At 42.6% G+C, this 20,555-nt stretch overlaps 1 protein-coding gene across 11 annotated transcripts in view; it reads left to right on the top strand.

Annotated features, from left to right (window-relative positions):
• PTPRK (protein tyrosine phosphatase receptor type K) overlaps nucleotides 1-20,555 on the top strand; it is a 335,265-nt gene that overhangs the window by 125,733 nt on the left and 188,977 nt on the right. The gene's annotated exons all lie outside the window — the stretch shown is intronic.

Raw genomic sequence — 20,555 nt, 5'->3', positions numbered from 1 at the left:
CACTGTGGCCAGAGTGGCCTTCTCCATCCTAATCTTATAAGCCACCCGTCTCTTTGTTCTCTTCTGCTATTATTATCATCAGGGATCTGAGTATGCTACACTGCAGAAACATTCAGTGCCAAGAGAACACAAACTGAATTTCAATAACAGCTGACACCCACATTACAACTCTGTCCCCCCTCCCCCCTCTCTCTCACACACATGGTTCCACCCTCCATTTTATCCTTGCAACAACTCTGTGCAGTAAGTTAAACAGGGATGGTGCTGACCCTAGGCCACTTGGTAAGCTTAATGGCTAAATGTGGGTTTGAACCCAGTCCAGCACTCTAACTACTGCCCCACAAAGGTGTATAACAGGAGACAGATAGCCTCCTTTCTATTTTGAAGAGGGGACATTTGAGATCAGAGAGGCAGGGAAGACGACAGAATAGGAGATATTTTCCCCCTCTTCCAGCTGTTTCTTATAGATGAGTGTGTTTATCTTTCTGTGTGCATGTGTGTACACGCACACACACAGTGTCTATATGTGAATATCTGTCTCACAGTTTTCCCCCTTGTGAAATTCGCAGGACCCTTGAACTATATGAATTAACATTTTCATTTCATTCATGTAAAGCTCCTGGGATCCCGTCTTCTTAAAGTGCTTTGCATTTCTACATGGTGTGTTCTTGGTGCCATGTTAAGTAGTAGGAAGGAGCTGTGGATAGGAAACAATACAGTTCATGATAAGTAAAAGTGTTCTCAAGTAGAGACATGCGAGGATGGAAGTTCTTAGTCACCCAGATGTTATACTAATAGTCAGTGTAGTTGTTGTCTGGGGGGGGGGACACAGGGGTATGCATACCCCTAAACATTTTGTGAATCTTTGTACTTTTACAACAGTCCATTTACTGTTTATATTTTTATCGATTTGAACTATAAAATGGTGATTTTCTTGAGTCAAAATGAGAGTACCCCTAAACATTTTTTTCCTGAGAAAAAGCACTGCTAATACAGTGGTGCCCTGCAAGACAAATGCCTCGCAAGATGGAAAACTCGCTAGACGAAAGAGTTTTCCGTTTTGGAGGTGCTTCGCAAAACAAATCTCCTATGGGCTTGCTTCGCAAGACGAAAATGTCTTACGAGTTCCTGTGGGTTTTTTCCCTCCTCCCCTTTTCTAAGCCGCTAAGCCGCTTATCAGCTGATCCTAAAAGCCGCTAATAGCACTAATCCGCTAATCCGTCAATGGGCTTGCTTCGCAAGACGAAGAAACCGCTAGACGAAGAGAATAACGGAACGGATTCTTTTCGTCTTGCGAGGCACCACTGTAGTCTTTTATAAATGTAAATATATGAAATAAACCCTTGCTACACCCTGCTGCACTTTGATTGCTAGGCCAGAAGGTGGTGGGGCACATTCCCCCTCCTCATTTTCCACTCCCCCCTCCCATTCGTTTAACAGGAGTGAAGAGAACTATACCAGCCCTAAGACTGTTATAGGTTTTATCCCATGTTGGGGAAGTGAAAGGTCGCTGGATCTTGCAAATGCTATGCTGATCCTAGTCCCATTGTTTTTGTCAGTTACTATGCTTTGTACTTTTGTGTTTCTATATTGTAAACCATCCTGTGATCCTCGGGTGGAGGGCGATATAGATATTTAATAAACAGAATCATGGAACTGCAGAGTTGGAAGGGACCCTGAAGGAAGCTGTGCTACACAAGAGCTCTCCTTCCTCTATCCCTTGCCATTTGAGGCTTTGTTTAAACACACACAGCAAAGTGAATACTAAGGGAAAATTAAATCTCCTCCATTTCTCCCCATCAAAAGAGGAGGAGGTTGGAAGCTCTTGTTTACACAAGCTCTCTATTATAGTCAGTTGTATCTCGTTCTAAATGCCATCTAATGGAGTGTAGTTGGAAGCTGTATAATCTTGTACAATTTCATGAGTGGAGAGAGCCCGTCAGTGTGAATTGTTTTCTCTGTCTTTGAACACTGAGCCTTTTTTGTGTGTGTGTTTCCTTTTGTAAGGGCTTCCTTTAAGGGCATGAGGGCAACACAGCTGCTTAAAAAGCACTGATTTCTGTGTGCACGTTCCCCCCCCCCAATCCTAGTTTTAATGTTGCGTTACAACTAAAGAGCATGGCATGAATGTCTCCTTTGTTCAGCTGCAATTCTCTGTGACAATGCTCCAGTTCAGTAACTCTGCTGGCTGCATGTTCGCCCCTGTAGAGAGTTTAGCAAACACTAGCTGAATGCCACACACATTTTAAGATGGGATTGACAGCCGTGAATTTGCTTTTCAAGAGCTGTGCTGTAATGCGTAACACAGGCCCAAGTCATACATACATGTTCCATGTTAGAGAGCCTTGGGTAAATAAAGCACACATACAAATATGTGCATGCATACTATCCTTTAAATTAATCCCAAGGAAGGTATATAATTGCACAGGTAAGCCAAGACCCCTATGCAGGCAGGTAGGATGTGAGATTGTGACTACCACCAAGGTTATGCTGTCATTTCCCTCTGAATGTTCCTCTGAATGATTAACTCAAGTAATAGAATGTTTAACTTGTAGCTGGTGTGTGACTGCCAGGAGGGGGAAAAAGAGGAAAACATTTTAATTTTGTGTGTGTGTGTCTGTGTGTGTCTGTGTGCTCGCGCACTTGGAAATAATTGCTTTGAAACTGGCACATATGTGAATGCCTTGTAATCATCTGGCAGTGTTTGCTTTTATCAGCATCACTTAATAGGCATTGATCCTGCTGGGAAAGATTGAAGTGAGTTCTGGGAATTTGCTGCCCCACTTGGGCATAGTGGAGTTTGGTACGCCTGTCCTTGGAAGCAGATGACTCAGAGTGTGAGGTGGCAGCCTGTGTAGTGTTGAGAGACGAATAAGGCAGCTAGATTTAATCTTTGTTTAATTTATTAGCACCACAGATTCTCAGCTATCAGATGAGGGTCAGGTCTCTCTTCGTAAAAAAGAACAGAGGTATTGTCCAGTGTCAGGCATGCCAGTTTATTTAGATGGGGCTTTAGTCCATCTGTTCAGCTCGAGAACTAAACATAAGATCAGGCCAGTGGTCTGTCGAGTCCAGCATCCTGGTCTCACAGTAGCCAACCAGATGCTTGATGGAAGCAGGATCTGATCTGCTCTCCTCTCTGCAGTTTCCAGCCCCTGGAATTCAGAAGCATACTGGCTCCAACCATAGAGACAGACCATAAGGCATCATGGCTAATAGGTAGCCATTGATCGCCTTTTTGTCCTTAATTTTTTCAAATTCCCCCTCTAAAGCCATCCAAGTTGGTGACCATCACTGCTTCCTGTGGGAGCAAATCCTGTAGTTTAACTGTGTACTCTATCAGTAGCCTGATTCTCCATGAATTTGTCTAATCCTCTTTTTAAACCATCTAGGCTGGTGGCCACCACTGCCTGCAGTGGGAGCAAGTTCCATAGTTTAACCATGCGTTGCATGAAGCAGTACTTTCTTCTGTCTGTCTGTCTGTCCTGAATCCTCTACCATTCAGCTTCGTTGGCGGTCCTTGAGCTCTAGTGTTCTGAGAGAGGGAGGAAACCTTGGTGCTGAAATAGCATGATGATGGTGGAGCGGCGGCATGAAGATCTCTGTAAAAGTTAAATTGTGTGCTCTGTTTATATGATTCTCCTCCTCCACCACCTTCCTTGGTTGAATTGGGTTTCTATTGTGCTGTTTTAGTGCTGCTGCCTAAGGATTTCCTGGCTGAATGGAGGAACCATGGCAGCAATACTAGTACTCTACCCTGAGGACTTGGGAGTGGTGTTATGGCGCACGCACGCGGGGGGTGGTGGTGGACTAGAACATTAATCAAAATGTAAAAAACCAACACAAATGATAACTGATTAAAATGTCTCCACACTGTTTAATCTCACCACCAAGTCTGTACAAGTCAGGTGTGAGAAATTCATGTAGCATTTGAAGAATATGTAAACCACTTTGAGGTTTGTTTGTTTTTCAGGCTTGTTGTTGTTTTTAAACAATCAAGTGGTATATGACTCTTATGAAACAAATGAATAAAATAAGGTGCTGAAAAAGGCTTAAGTTCCATAGCAACTCTTTGACTCACCTCTCTCATCAGTAGGCTTCAGCTTATACATGGTGCAGTCAGGAGAATATGCTTGGTAGATGTTAAAAGAGAGAGCAATGCTAGATAGCAAAAGGGTTGTCTGTTTGATATATTGAAGCAACCAATTCACTGTTTTATAGGTTAAGGCCTGCACTGTGAATTATTCTCAGGGGGGGAAAAGGAGTTGATTGGACTTGAGTGCCAATGTAACTTGATTCCAGCAAACTCATTAGTGAGTTTATAAAACTTCAACAACACCATTGTCACTTTGCTGATTTTTGGTCTCAAACAATGTCATAAACTACGTCTACTCCCATAGTAGTATCTTGTTTCACTCCATTCTTAATGGAATACACACACACACACACACACACACACACACACACACACACTTACACTTCTCCAATTTTTAAAAAGCTGTTCTCTAGCCCTAAGATGAAACAAAGCATGTAAAACGTGTTTCACTAGGCAAAACTGATTGCAAAAATGTGTGTAGTAGGATCAGTGTGCACCAAAGTGCCAGCTATTTTTCATGAGCAAAAAATGAAAAAACAACACCCCTAAATGCAAACTGATGTGGAAAACTTGGACTTAAGATTCGAAAAATGAGACACTTAGAGAAACTGAAGTTGACACATTCATCAATCTCTACTTGCAGCCCAGACCCTTGTCAACTGGATCCTTGTCTTCTTTGGAGGTCCAGACTCAGGTTTAGTGCCAAGGAACTAAACTAAGAATCAGAGAAAGTCCCCAATGTCAATTTCACTTCTGCCACGAACACACTGGGTAGCCTTAAATAAATCACATGCCTTATTAGCCTTGGGGTTGTATCCAAAGTAGTGCTAAGTAAGTCTCCTGCCTGCCTAAGGATTTCCTTTTCCTCCACTATGTATTCCCATATCTGACCTGAGGCTTCCTGGTACAAATTTGAAGGGTACAGGGAAAGTTGGGGGGGAAGTTCCACTCCACAAGGAAAAATCCTTGCAGCAATGGGATGTGTCAGTTTGATACCACCCTTGGCTCCCCATCTTCAGAATATGAAAGATAATGCTAACCTGCTTTACAGGGAAATTGTAAAGCAAAGTACTGGATTTGAACCACTTTTAAGAGACATTTCGAAGTGCTATATAAATGCTAAATATAATAATAAATGCTCTCAAGGAATTCCCTGTCCCCAATCCATATATTTATATTGAGGTCAGAAATGGGGAGAGAATGACCTTACATTTTCTCTAAAGATCTTTTAATAAGTACTTCGTTGCCTCTGGAAGATTTGCACAGCAACTACCAAGCAGTGTCTTTCTTTTCAAAATGCAACACAAGTGGTTTTATTTCCAAGTTCCTTGTCAATCATTTGGTCTCTTTTGGCCCCTTTTCGAAAATAACCCATCTGCGGCATATTGAGTCCATGCTGTTTTGTAGTCCTTCCTTTGCTTTTGCAAATGAGGTGGCTCTGAACAGAGGGGCCTTCATTCATAAGGTCACCTTTTCTTGAACTTCTTCCATGAGGGATTTTATCCATTTGGAAGGATCAATAAACAAAAAAGTTTTGACACGTTTAGCATTCCAATGTGGAGTGGCTAGAGATAAGCAAATATTAATAATGAGAGAATGTGCTTGATTGTGGAGAAGATTATGATTTTCAGTGACAAATTCCTGTTTGTTCATTAAAAAAACAACCAACTTTCATGTGTTCATATATTGTGCTACATCCTCTGACACCTCAAAGCAATTCACCATTTAGTTATGATGTAGAATGGAGCAGTGCTTTGTGAAACTGCAATAGTCAGCCATGAGCTCAGGTTGTGCTCTCTTTTCCAATTAAACAGGGGGGTGGGGAATCAGTCCACATAGGTGGGGAATCAGTCCACATACCTAAATGCAGCCCTGGAATTCTCCCCAAGCCATGCCACTTCCTCAGTTGGCAACACCTCTCTCTCCAGGCCACACCCTTCATCGACCCTGATCCTCACCTTCAAGTGCTTTTGCGGGGCTGCAATGTGTCCTTGAACTAGGGCAATGCCTCTTGCTTGTCGGGATGGAGAGTGTATATGTTGGGTGTGGGGGGGGGGAGAGATGTAGAAATATTTGACTTTTACATTGCCTGGAATGTAGCCTACTGTACGAAAGTAAGAGTCCACTCTGGCCATGCCCGCAGAAAGTTGCAACCTAGGGAATATGGCCTTTGGGTCAACAAAGGTCCTCCCTGCTATAAAAGACTGCAGCTACTTGAGATTTTCCCATTTTTGCATCTGAAGACAAATAGTTTGTTTTGAACTGCATCATAACATCAGGCGATCTATGATCAAATTTCCCCTAAAGTCATTCCCCCCTCCCAAAAAAGGCAACACAGCTATGGGAGGAAGAGCTGCTGGGGGATGCAGGAGCAATATTTCCTAATTGAAATATTCTTATTTGCTCTAGGCAGGGGGAGATGCAGATTACATATTGTTCCTGTACATTGCCTACTCCAATTGAAATATGTGATAGGGACTAGAAAATGTACCGATTCCAAAACAATAGGTTTGATCTAGTGGGGAGGGCCATAGGTGTGTAGTAGAACATCAGCCATGGATGCAGATGATCCCAGGTAGGACCAGGAGACACACTTGTTGGAAATCCTGGACCCACGCTGCCAGTCAGCATAGGCAGTCCTGCACTAGATGGACCGGTCGTCTGACTCAGGATCATAGTAGGAAGCAGTTTCCTATGTTACAAAGTTTTTGTTTCCATAAATGGTAGGAGTTTTCCATTCATCAAAGGGGGTCCATCCATAAGCAAAGGTGCCTCCCATTCATAGAACAAACTGTTAGTGATCGTGCTGACTATTAAGGTCAGGAATGGCATCATTTTGTACTGCTGTGTATTTAAATTGCCCGAAACATATGCCTCAACACTTTAGTGAATGCCCTGATTTTGCAATTGACTGCTCAAGAGAATGGCATGCATTGCATCCCTCCAGTTTTCTGGTTGTTGTGACATGATTCCAACATCTCTGACTGCCGTACCGCAAATTGGGAACACAGATAAATACTGCTCGTAAAACATTTTCTGTGCTATTGGAAAGGCTACTTCCATATATGGATTTTCATCATTTGGGGGCTACACAAAAATGTTGGCTCTGTAAATGGAAAAAATGAAGGGGGAAAATGTGACACAAAAATATGGCACATGCAGTTAGCCTGATGCTTGCTCTTTGTGGAAGGCGATGTATCAGTTCTGGGACTGCAGCAGAACACTTGAAAGCATATAATTATCTGAAATGATAACAAGAACTATTAGTTTTGCAATTGAGGTTGTCCAAAGGAGGCTAGTCTGATTTTTATCCTTTTAAGATAATGTTACACTGCTATTTAAGGAAAAGTTCAAACACCAAGAAGAAAGCTTGTCCACTAAAAATTTTGTTTCATTTGCAATATTCAGAGGACTGTTTGCAATTATATTGACCTTGGGTAGTTTAAAAAAAAAGTGTGTGTGTAATCAAAGACAATTGAATTCATACTAAAGACAATCAAAGACAATTGAATTCACACTAAAGAAGAAATTGTTTATTAATGGAAAGCATCCAACTAAGACTAACTCAGAGAAGACCCAATGTTTCCCTCTTCATCTAGCCTACAAAAAGACCACTTATTTGGTAAGTTTAAAATGGTTTACTTACAAATTGTTCAAAGGTCAGATTCATGTGCTTTTTCATACATCATTCAGAAAAAAGTTGCACAGGCAGTACAGTAAAACTTGTCTTAGTTACAATGTGGTGAAAGATGTTAAATTATTAGTATAGGAACTGAAGATTGGCTTGTGAGAGCCATGAGGTCTGAGCTGGAGCGACCAGTTCAAACCTCTTTACACACTGAGCTTCTCAGGTAGGCTGGAGGTTGAACAATAGGCTTGATTGCCATTTCCTCCCAACATGAGCTAAGCCCAGCAGGATAGTTCACTCTATGCTATTAATTCTTTAGTGCATTAATTAAACTTAAGCATGTTAGTTATATGAGGCTGGTTATCCCACACATATTAGATCACAGTAATGTTTTCTATGGGTGCTATCAGATAGTGGTTTAGTCTGTCCTTCTTGGTTTTCCCCAGGTGCTTTCAGACAATATTGTAGTGCTTCCCACATTTTTTTGTTCCTGAGTATTGGAAAGTGGTAGCTTTAGATTCAGAAACATACAGAATGAATACTAAAAATCATATATATAAGAATGCCATGCAAATGTGACTGCCATTTAATATAACTATAGCTTATGATTTTAAAGCTGTTGATTGGGGTGTATATAGCTCTAAAACTATACAGGAATTGAACTGTTACTTTTCTACTCGGTTACATAACCCTGATATGGCACAATCTGATAGTGTTCTGTAAACTGCAAGGATCAGCTGGGTCTACTTTTTCAATAGTCTCAACCGCATAATCCTTTAAAAACCCGTGAACCACATGGTCCTCAGTGTTTGAAACTGAGGCACATTTTGTGGCAATGAATTTCATTAGCAGGAGCAGTTTCTGAGCTCTGGGTGAGTGCTGTGCCTAAGATTTCAGATTAAAACTGCAGAGTGGAAGGAAAGGAGGACCTTTTCCAGCTACTCTCTGAAGACTAGAGAAGAGACCTTCTTAAGAATATTAGCGGGGTGGGCAGGGGAAGGACTAAACCATGTGAAAAATGAACCTAATATTTTAGCTGTAGTTTATTCATTTCCAGTTTTGCATTCTTATTATTTTGAAAAGCGTGCCTAGACATTCCATTGTAGTGCCCATAACCTAGGCTTAAGGTGCCATTTAACTCCTAGCTTTCACATCTCAGTTTCTAACATTGATGGTCCTTTAACTTCCCAATTGTTAAGATGGAATTGATTAATTTCTGATAGCTATCTATAACCAAAGTAGGGCAAGTTTGTAGAGCAATAGGCTGAAGAGCAGCAAACACATCACTGGCACCCTCGGACTGTACACTGTCCTTCTATCTTCCTCTGGCGCTAAATCAAGGCTTGGTGGGCTCCAAGTTATCCATTTCTTCTCTGTGTCCTTGAGGAATATTGCCAAGGGATGTACAAAGTTGCTGCAGTGTGGCAGGATTTGCCTGACCCATTAAAGGTCTTTGGGCGCATCCCTAACTGTGTAACTAATTACCCTGCTGCTCAGATGTGAGCAGCTTCCAGGTTTCTCTCTGGGTGCACTCATTCATTCGATCAGCTCTCACAGGCCAGTTAATTACCTGCAGCTGTGTCCTGAAATCAAACAGTCCTAACAGGTCAAGCGCAAGCTGTGTTGCTTGCTGCCTCTTTAGAAAAGATACAAGGAGCAATCGTATTACCAGATGCACAGTGCCCCCCCAATCTGTTTTGCTCCTTATTGTCATATTGGAATCATTTATTTTGATTCTGTTGACATAGCCAACTTCAACCTGAGATGGATTAAAAGATCAGAAGGGCTGAGGCTCCTTAGATGAAACCCTTCATAGACGCGCTCCAAGGGTGCTTTTCTAGGGTCTGATCCCACAGCACAACGTGAGCATGAAAGCGTGTTTTTCTCTAACCCAATCACTGTCCTTTCTCTTTGAGGATAGACAGTAACCTTGCAGTTGGCCCTACTCATGGGTCATTTCATTTGCTGACATTCTCAAGCAGCTGGAGATCACACCACAGGGGAAGAACTGCAACTCCATCTGGCCTTAACTGGATCTTTATGTCATGACATTTTATGGATAACAGACTGTTTCATCAGGTGCATGAAAAAGACTTTAAAGGTGTGAGCTGTTTAATCACACACACAATGAAGTATAATGCATCATTATGTGAAGGGTTAGCAACATCTTATTTTTGTTCAGGGGCATGGTGCATATGTCAGATGTTTCTAATTCTGTTCGAGTTCAGGAAGCAAGTCAATAACCTAACAGCTTTATTGAAAACCGGTCTTTTATTGGCTTTTTGGAATTATGATACAATAGTGCTGAGACACCCACCTCAAAATAATTGTATACAGTTGGTTTCAAGAGTAAATATATCTTTATAACAAGGAAATACAACTATATGGCACTTTTATTCAAATGAATAAAGGCTCACAGAGCTGTTAGCACAGACCTAACCATGACCTTTCAAGCGCAAGGTCTCCTAGAAGTGAGACTGTGGCCACAGTGTCTCACTCCAGAGAACCACAAGCTTTTCTGTGATGTTCCAGATAAATGAGTAAGGCTCAAGAATGTGGACAAAGTGCTTGGATTGGTCAGGGCAGCTGCTTGCACTCTGGACCCTTGCCCCTCTTGGCTGATAAAAACTATTAGGAAGGGGGCAGCTGGCTGAACCAGGGAGGTGATAAATGCCATCTTAATCCTTTCCCTGCAGCTACTTTGGGTTCGGCTTATTGTGAGGATAGCCTTATTTTGTCATGCTGTAGCATAGCCTTCTCCAGTATGGCATCATTCAGAGGTTGTTGGACTCTTATCATCCCTGAACATTGGCCTTGCTGACTGCCATTTGGAGGGCACTAGATGGGGGCACTAGATGGGGAAAGTTTCATGATGGTTGGCTACAGCCTGGTAATCTGCTATACCCAGTTTGGGGGACATGGGGGTTGCACGACCAGAAGGCTTTCTGTGGGCTTCCCCTAGTGGGACTAATTAGGTGATTCCCACCCTTTGTCTCTTTATATATATATTCCTCTTTTTTCCTTTGTAGAAGACTGAGAAAACTTCTCAAATAATAGACTTTCAAGTTGAGGGATTGTAGACTTCATTGGTTTTTTTTCTTTTTGAAAGTATTCCTCTCCCCCACCCCACTCTAGTTCTACAGCAGTAAACTGTAAATAAGATGTGGGCTGAAAGCCCAGACCAAAAATTTATCACCATCCAGTTGAGATCTTACCAGGAATTTCCAGCTATTCAGCTTGTCACCCGTATCAGAAAATAGCTTCTAAATCTCGCCTTCCCTTTTGACTTAGGCAGTAAAGTCACTGATGCCGCCTAGACAGCTAATCATGGCTTGATCCACAAATTTCTCCAAATCTTCATTAAAAGTATAGTAAAACTTCTTCTTTTTTCTGTATCTTGTCACTTCTAGTCTTGTGTGTGAAGTAGCAAATATACCAAGGTTCCATATATTAGTAAGTGGGGGATAGGAATGGGGGACAACGACTTGTGTAGCATACAAATAATTTTGCCTTTGGGAAATTCTATGTCATAATACAAATAATTGCTGGGAGCGGATGTTGTTGTTTGCAGAAAAGGTACATTAGTCATTAGAAAAAATATATCCCATGGAGAAATTATAGCAACTTTCAAAATGGCTATTGATCTTTTTTAAAAAAATGTACACACACCACCTCCATATGACCAAAATACATGAAATAAAAGATCTATAAATTAAGATTGAATATGTGGCAAAGGTAAGTTCAGAGCAGAGACACAAATTGTAGCATGAGAGTTAGGAACTTGAGTATTATGTGCTGATTTGCAGTTGTATTTGGCTCCATGGTAGCAAGCCCATTCACACAGGGCTAAGGATCCTCTTTATGTGGTCATCCCGCCTCTCTGAGTGGTGATAAGTTTTATGTGCCGAGCCAATAACCTGGCACTAAAGTTTCATTTTAACTTTTTTAACTTTTTCAAGATGAGCCATTCATATCAATGGCTATTTTGTATTGTTTTGTGGTATTATATGCTTTATTGTACTTGCACATGTTCTTGTGTACCACCTAGATTCTTTCATGAGGGGCAGTGTATAAATATTTTTATTAATATTAAAAAAACTATGCTGGTGATCAGGAATCTGATCTGTAATTCAAGCTGGCAAACATGAATGGCTCACTGGGGGTAGTGACAGCTATAGAGAGGCATTCTGAAAAGTAATTCCAAGACTAGAAAACATAGGAGTGATAATCCAGGTATATTGCTAGTGGGATCAAATGCCAGGTTTGTCACACACACACACACACACACACACACACACACACACACCAGCTTGCTTTGACTTCTGAAGATTAAATAGCACCCTTCCTTTGAAAATACAGGACCTTTTCTATTTCAATCCCACCAAATCACTGATTCAGTAAAGCTTTTAAAAATATGTATTTATTGGGTGTCTTGTTTGGTTTCTAATAATGTGTTGCTAAGCAGTAGTGTGCCATGATTTGCTAACTGGCAATGAATCGTTTTTTCCCCTCCAGGTTTTGTTTTTTTTGCAAGGCATGAGGAAATGGCCTGCCAAAAGAGCTTGACTTAATTTATTCCTGAGTTTTGCCAAATACCAAGTTGTACTGTTTTTAATTTAAATTCTTGTAAATTACAAAAGAATACTTCAAGTTAATTGAATTGTTAATATGAAACCAGTTGCTATTATTTTTATAATCTCACTCTCTTGCCCTGTGAATATGTTCCTTTTTTCCTCTTCAAAAACTTTGGGCGTACATGTTATGGGTGCCATATTGCAGCACTTTTGATAGTATCCAGTGCCCTTGTTCCATTAGTGCAAAGGTTTGGATGGTCAGTGGAGAAAACCAACATCACCTTTCATTAAGAGTGTTTAGGCATATTAAAAAAGGTCTTAGCCTGACATGTAAACTGTAGCAAAGAAAAAACCAGGCAGATCTTGCTGGACAGGGCTACCATATATGCAAGGCTTCACCATGGAAATATACCTTTCCCCATTTGCTACTTCAGTGCACCCAGTGAAAGGCCTCTGACAGTGCAATTCTGCACATGTCTGTTTAATGGGATATCCTCTCAGTGTGCATAGGGTTGCAGTCTGAGGATCATAATTGCTGGGCAGGTTCTTATCTGACTGCAGTCCTTCAGTGCTCAGATCCCCTAAGCCAGGGGTTGGCAAGGTTTACCTCGCCTGGGCCAGTTCACTCCAGCGGAGATCCCTCCATGGGCTGGACTGCGCGTGTGTGTGTCAGCACACGTGGCTGCGATTTCCAGCGTCTGCATCTGCACAGACAAGATTTCCAGTGTCTGCGCAGAGCAGACGTGATTTTCAGTGTCCGAGCATGTGCAGACGCGATTTTCAGCACTGCGGAAGTGAGTCCCTGCGCTGCGCTGCACTGGTTTAGCGCAGTGCGCAGGGACTCACCGAGCAGGTGGCTTGGTTCGGGGGCGGCTCATGGGCCGGCTAAATGACCCCCGTGGGCCACTTGTGGCCCATGGTCCTTAGGTTGCCTACCCCTGCCTTAAGCCTAAAAGGCTTAAAAGGTTAAAAACCTAGGATTTTGAATGCCTGGAAGCAGAAAGCCAGTGGGTCTGTTCAAACCATGGTATTCTCCCGCCCCCCTATGGCTAGCTTCAAACACTGATCTTCAATTAAGTGCTCTGTTTTTACAGGTCTAAATCTTCAAAGCACCCCATTGTAAAAAATAATAATAATTGCAGTAATCAAATCTGAATATTACAATTGGATGGGCAACAGTAAGGTAAAGGTAAAGGGACCCCTGATCATTAGGTTCAGTTGTGACCGACTCTAGGGTTGCGTGCTCATCTCGCTCTATTGGCTGAGGGAGCCGGTGTTTGTTCGCAGACAGCTTCCGGGTCATGTGGCCAGCATGACTAAGCTGCTTCTGGCGAACCAGCGCAGCGCACGGAAACACTGTTTCCTTCCCACCGGAGCGGTACCTATTTATCTACTTGCACTTTGACGTGCTTTCGAACTGCTACGTTGGCAGGAGCAGGGACCGAGCAACGGGAGCTCACCCCGTCACAGGGATTCGAACCGCAGCTAAGCTATATCTCTGTCTGGGATGACCACCTCTGCTGGTGAAAGCCAACTGATGTCACAGATGTTCCTCAGGGAATCTAAAGTACAGTGGTGCCCCGCAAGACGAATGCCTCGCAAGACAAAAAACCCGCTAGACGAAAGGGTTTTCCGTTTTTGTGTTGCTTCGCTAGACGAATTTCCCTCTGGGCTTGCTTCGCAAGACAAAAAAGTCTTGCTAGTCTTGCCATTTTTCCCCCTTTTTCTAAGCCACTAATAGCCTTTTAGCCGCTAAGCCGCTAAGCCTTTAATAGTCGCTAAACTGCTAAACCGCTAATAGCGCTAATCCGCTAATAGGGTTGCTTCGCAAGATGAAAAAACCGCTAGACGAAGAGACTCGCGGAACGAATTATTTTCGTCTTGCGAGGCACCACTGTAAGGTCTGGTTCTGTCAATGTCCCCAAGCTGTGGAAGTGATCCAAAAGGAAGAAGGTAACCTTATTCAGAGCAAGCATGAGCACATAGGGAAAACCTGCTCAGTCAGTCCAATGACCATCTAGTCCAGCTTCCTGTCCTCACAGTGGTCAACCAGATGCCTGTAGGAAACCCATAAGCAGGATCTGAGCCCATGAGCACTTTCCCCTCCTGTGGTCTCCAGCAAGTGGTATTTGGAAGCATTGCCGCCTCCTGCTGTGGAGGCAGAACATAGCCTTTATGGCTAGTAGCCATCAATAGCCTAATCCTCCATCAATTTGTCTAATCCTCTTTAAAGCCATCTAGGTTGGTGGTCACCACTGCCTCCTGTGGGAGCAAGTTCCATAGTTTAACTCTGCACTGTGTAAATAAGTTCTTTCTTTTATCAGTTCTTGTGATGGGATGATGAGCTGCTTGTGCCTAAAATCGTAGTCCCTCAGAGTTTGTGCAAATCCACAAACCTCTGTCTGTGACAGAGCTCCTCAGACATGTCTGCTCTAGTCACTTGCAGATTCCGACAGTGGTTGCTTTCGGAAGCGTTTCCAGCATAAAAGCTCCTTAACGGAAACACGTCTTCTGGACTCGCGGCGTGACAGCTTCCGGCGAGGAATGGGTCTCCCTATGGGAGCTTCAGACACTTCCCCACTGTTCTCGCTGGACGTGTCCCTGAGCCCTCCCTCTTGCTCGCCTTCCCTCAGAGATCCACCTCTCACCCTGCTAGTTCCTGCTTTAGCTGCTGAGTCTCTCTCAGCCTCCGTGAGACTTTCCTCCAGAGACCCACCTCTCCCCCTGCTGGTCCCTGCTTCAGCTGCTGAGTCCCTCCCAGCCTCTGTGAGCCCTTTCCCCACCTGTTCCTCCGATGGCAGTTCCCTGACAGTTCTGAATCTTCCAACATTAATCTTCACTGGGTGTCCATGAGTTCTAGGGTTACAGGAGAAGGTGAAAACATTAATCTATCCCCTTTCTCCATGCCATGCGTGATTTTATAAACCTTTGTCATATTGCCCCTCACTTGCCTTTTCTCTAAACTGAAAAGTCCCAAATTCTGTAACCATTTGGAACTTTTTAGTTTAGATAAATAGAGTGGTACCTCGGGTTACAAACACCTCGAGGTAGCACAGACTCCGTTAACCCGGAAGTAGTACCTCAGGTTAAGAACTTTACCTCAGGATGAGAACAGAAATCACACAGTGGTGGCACAGCAGCAGTGGGAGGCCCCATTAGCTAAAGTGGTACCTCAGGTTAATAACGGTTTCAGGTTAAGAACGGACCTCTGAATTAAGTTCGTAACCAGAGGTAGCACTGTAGGAGTAAGAGGCAACATGATAGAACAGGGGGACCCAACTTTTCATACCAAGTGGGCTGCAAGAGTACTTTGACATGGAACCAGCCCTCACACCTCCTTTTCAAAGCCCAGCACCTTGCTTACCTGGCTTTGAGAAGGCCGCACAACATCAAATGTTGCCAAGGCCCACAAAAAAGGGCCTTGAGGGTCACAAGTGGCCCTTGGGCCACATGTTGGACTGCCCTCTGATAGAAGTTCATAAAAAATCTCTGAGATGATCAGAACCAGCAAATCATGCCTTGTCTGAAGGTCCTAACTTTGATGATGACCATCACTTTGTGCTAAACTCCTACATTATTTTAAAGCAGAGCATAAATACAAACAAGCCTTTTGCTTATTTTACACTGGAATTCTCCAGAACGCTGCCTGATTGATTTTGCTCTTGGAAAAGTTCACCAGGGTTGTTCATGTTAGCTGGGTTGACACAGTGCCAAGTTGCCTATACGTATATTGACATGGTGAAAATAATTGCTCCTATGTGATGTGTCACAGCAGAATGCTTTTTAAAATGCAGCCCTGTCTTTCTGGTTGCACAAACCTTTTGGCCCTCAATCAGGCTGTCACTATTTAGAAGACTCCTGTAAATCTGTTGGGTTTGTTTGTGAGGTTTCTCCCTTTCATCTTTTCATCACTTATTATTTTTCCTCTTTGATACAGTTTTTTCAGTCTGCTCATTATTCTGTGTATCAGACACTAATAGCTGACCTCTGTTTCCAAGTACTCCATAGTACAAAGCAAAACAGACTGGATATTCAGAGCCAGAAAGCTAGTAAGCTCCATCAGAGCCATTTAACAGTGGTTCAATGGATTGAGATACTGTGCAATTGTTGCTCTTCTTCTGTAAAGTATAAGCAGAGTTACATTGGGCTGTCCATGTACTAGGGCTTTCCCACTTTTTACACATTAGTGGGTGGGACAAAGCTGTGTGAGGGAGGGGCAATTAGGTTCCCAGCTAAGTTCAAGGTGCTGGTTTTGGTGCCCTGTGCAGCTTAGGACCAGGATACCTAAAATATTGTCTCACCCATTACATACCTAATAAGTCACTGCACTCTGCCAAGTGAGGAATTCATGCACACAATGGGAACTGTGCCTTTAGTGCTGCAGCTCTTACTCTTTTGAATTCCCCGCCATTAAATTTTAGGCAGGCACTGCCTCTGTTGTCTTTCCATAACCTACTGAAGAATGTCCTCTGCCAGCAAGCCTTCTAAGCTGAGACCCTTTCCAGTCTGGATATTGTTTTTAGATTATTTTAGAAGTTTATAGATCTTCTAATGCTTTTATCATTTGTGGTGCTTGCTTCCCTGGGCGTCTTTGGGTGGAAGGGCAGGATATAAATTCTGATAAGGATAATGCTAAATTCATGCTTCTTTATCCTTGTGGAGACCACTTAAGGAAGTGTGTTTGGGAAGCCAGTGTCTCTCCTCAAAGGGCCTTGTGTGCGTCCCCTCCCACCTTTACACGTGTAAAGACAAAACAAATGCATGCTCACTCATACTCTCTTTCTTTTATATGTAAAACAGAAGTGGAACATATGGAAGGGAGATCTTCATGCCCCTCTCCTCCCCCAGACAGGAGAAAGGGAGCTGTCTGCTGATTTCTGGGGCTGTCATTGTAATTTCATTTTTTTTTAAAAAAAAAAGAGAGAGGCAACACTCTTAGCCTTTGCACCCAACTTGCAGGAATTGTTTGTTTGTGTTTGTTTCACAGAGGCATATTGCATCACCTGGGAGGGCTGATAATTTAATGGGTCCAGCTCAGGTATGGATAGAGAAATTTAACCCTCTACTGAAATCTCAGGAAAATCCCTCTTTGGAAGCTAGTATTTCCACAGGGAGGAAATCCCCCATTGGCAGATTTTAGGAGCAGATGGTATTTATCCAAAAGTATGAAAAGAACTAAAAGTTTAGCTTTCTGAATTAATCTCTGGTATGTATGTAGTCTTATCTCTTAATAGCAGCCTTCCTGCCAGAGGAATTGAGAAGAAACTAACAGAACAGCATTCCTACAGTTAAGGTGATACTTGTAATATTCTTAAGTGGGTCCCTTGTGTATCTATTCATGAGGTTGTTCACTATGCACCGAGAGCACTGCTGATATATTAAACAAAGGATAAGCAGGACTATCCCTTAGGCCAGCTTACATAAAACTGAAATAGAAGACTGAAACACACACACACACACACACACACACACACACACACACGCACGCACGCACACACACACACACACACACACACACACACCGTAAACTGCATCCTCTGAGTCATAGGAGGAGCAATCATCATAGATCATTTAAACTCTTTACTCAGCATATACAACCGTACAGTCATACCTCGTGTTGCGTTCTGTTCTTGTTATGGACTTTCAGCTTATGAAAGCGGCAAACCTGGAAGTGTTTACTTCCGGGTTTGCCGCCCAAGCATGCACAGAAGCAATCTGCGCACTTTCCGCATGCGCAGAAGTGACGTGTGTGCTTCGCGCGCACACAGAAGTGCTCGATCGTGATGTGCACATGCACAGAAGAGGCGCTCTAGTTGTAGACTTTTCGGGGTGCGAAGAGCACCCCAAAACGGATTAAGTCCGCAACTAGAAGTACCACTGTACTGAAGAGCACATGCTGTTAGATTTCATGGTGGGTAAAAGATTACAACACTTGAATATTTCTTCCCCCAAACTGGACTGATGACGACCACAGAAGGGAAATATGCACGACAGGGGAAAAAATAGATTGTGGGTCTTTGGACTTGCTTTTCTTTCAGCTGTTCCCAGTGTCATTCAGAAAACCACTTTTGAAATCTGGGAGTTTCAAAAGCAATTTGTGTTGCAGTAAAAGGGTCTGTCATTTGAGAATCACAAACCTTGACGGGGACTAACATATTTCAAGAAGAAGAAGAAATAGATGAAAAGGCACAGCGTAGCTATGATAGTTGTGGATGCTGTGGTATGGATACACTTGCCCTGTTAAGGACACCAAACTAGGGTTTGTCAGTGGAAACCGTGGCTTTATAATCTTCTGGCTTTGGGGAGAGTGTCAATAAAGAAGTAGATTAGGGTAAATTGATACCATGTACTTGAAGCTCTCAGAAAGCCTCTGACAAGATCCTCCAGCAAAGGCTCTTAGAAAGCTTAAGTAATCATGATATGTGTTGAAATGTCTCTCTGTGGATTAATCACAGTTGAAGAATTGGAAGCAAAGAGAAGGCAGAAATAATCCTAAAGGAGAAGAGGTATAGAGTGGGCAGCACCAATTGTGCTCATTCATTATTATTATTTGTTGGACTGGAAACAGCATCAGTAGTGGAGTACTCTTATCACTATGGATAGCGGAAACCCACTTGCTTTATTTTGAAACTTAAGGTTCTCAGGGTTTATTTTAGCACAAGGGAGCCATATCAGGTGGACCATGTGGCTAACATGTAGATGGTGAGGTTCTGAGGTTATTGGATAACAGTATTAGAACATTAGCTATTGGGGAACTAAAATTCCAGCATGCAAATAGGAGATAATCATAATGTGAACCTAGTAGCAAAGTCAGTGCCTTCAGTCATATTGATATGAGTATTTTCCTTACCTATGCATTTGACTACTTTTACCCCTGTAGCAACTGGAGATTACTTGGGCACACTCAAAACATGCTCAGAACAATGGCAGGGGCATCCGATCTCCCACAAATAAAACTTGGATGATATAGTCGTACCTTAGTTTTCAAACAGCTTAGTTCTCAAACGTTTTGGATCCCGAACGCTGCAAACCTGGAAGTGACTGTTCTGGTTTGTGAACTATTTTCAGAAGCCGCGCTTTGGTTTTGGAACATTTTAGAAGTCAAATGGACTTCCGGAACCGATTTCATTCGACTTCCACGGTACGACTGTACTGTAAATAGTTCTTTTTAAATAAACATTTGTTTGTGGTTTAGGATGCCCACAATGGTTTGTTTTTTTGGGGGGGGGTGCAGGTTCAACCTCTCAGTTGGAATTAATATTCCAGGCAGGTCTACTTGATAACCAGTTGTTCCATGCAAGTGAAACAGGAGACAGAGCAGAGCGTAGGGGAGTGGTAGGCAGATGATGGATGCCTGCCATACTTCAAGCCAATAGGGGAACCCAAATCAGACTCTGAAGTATCAAGCTCTGTGTTCAGAATCTACAAGAAGGTACATATAATCAGGTATTGGGCACCTGGGTGGAATTGTCCTCTGCAAAAGAGTGGATATTGTCCTTTTGTCTCTTTAGCTAGCCCAATGGAATCTCAATTATATTTCAGTTAAATGCGGTTGTGGGTTCCATCCATACTAAAGTATAGTGGAAGCTCTTTTCAGGTTGTCTAAAGTTCTTCATTCGCACTGCCTGTCTCTTCCCACTCGGAGATAATGAACTGATTCATACATGCATATTCATAGGCTGATGATTGAAACATTTAATGATTATCTGCATTCATGAATGCAATGTGCATCTCAGGCAGAAATTTCATATCTCATCTCTTCACATTCACCTCAAAGCGCAATTGCACATTCAGCTGCTAGTCATCAAGTGTAGAGAAATCAAGTGATTGTACATGAATGTGCAAATGGGCCTGTTCTGGAATATTACTGAAATTTGCTTATGGATTGGCACAGCAGTTGTAGGGTTTTGTTTTTTTTAAAAAAAGGTTGCAGTCTAACACTCTGTGTTTGTATAATGTGGCAAGTGCAAGGCAAAATATTCTCAGTTCTACCCACAACATTTATAACATCAGTTTAAATATGTCAAACGCAGGCCAAACACACAGTATGATTTGTAGCTTTTCTCAGAATTGCACGCCCTTTATGCATTCCCCCCTTTAATCTTTTTCTTCTAAGTTACACAGGAGCGTGCCATTATTTGTAGCCACTGGAGGAGCATTCTGTACGCAACAAGCCATCTATAAAAACTGTATATAGAGTTCTGCTTTATGTGCAATAATTAATTGGTTCTTTCACACTGACAAATGCTGGTGGCTT

Source organism: Podarcis bocagei (genome assembly GCF_964188305.1).
Source record: "Podarcis bocagei genome assembly, chromosome: 3".
NCBI lineage: Eukaryota > Metazoa > Chordata > Lepidosauria > Squamata > Lacertidae > Podarcis > Podarcis bocagei.
Note: the sequence above shows the minus strand (reverse complement) of the source record. Positions and strands in the feature narration are given on the sequence as shown.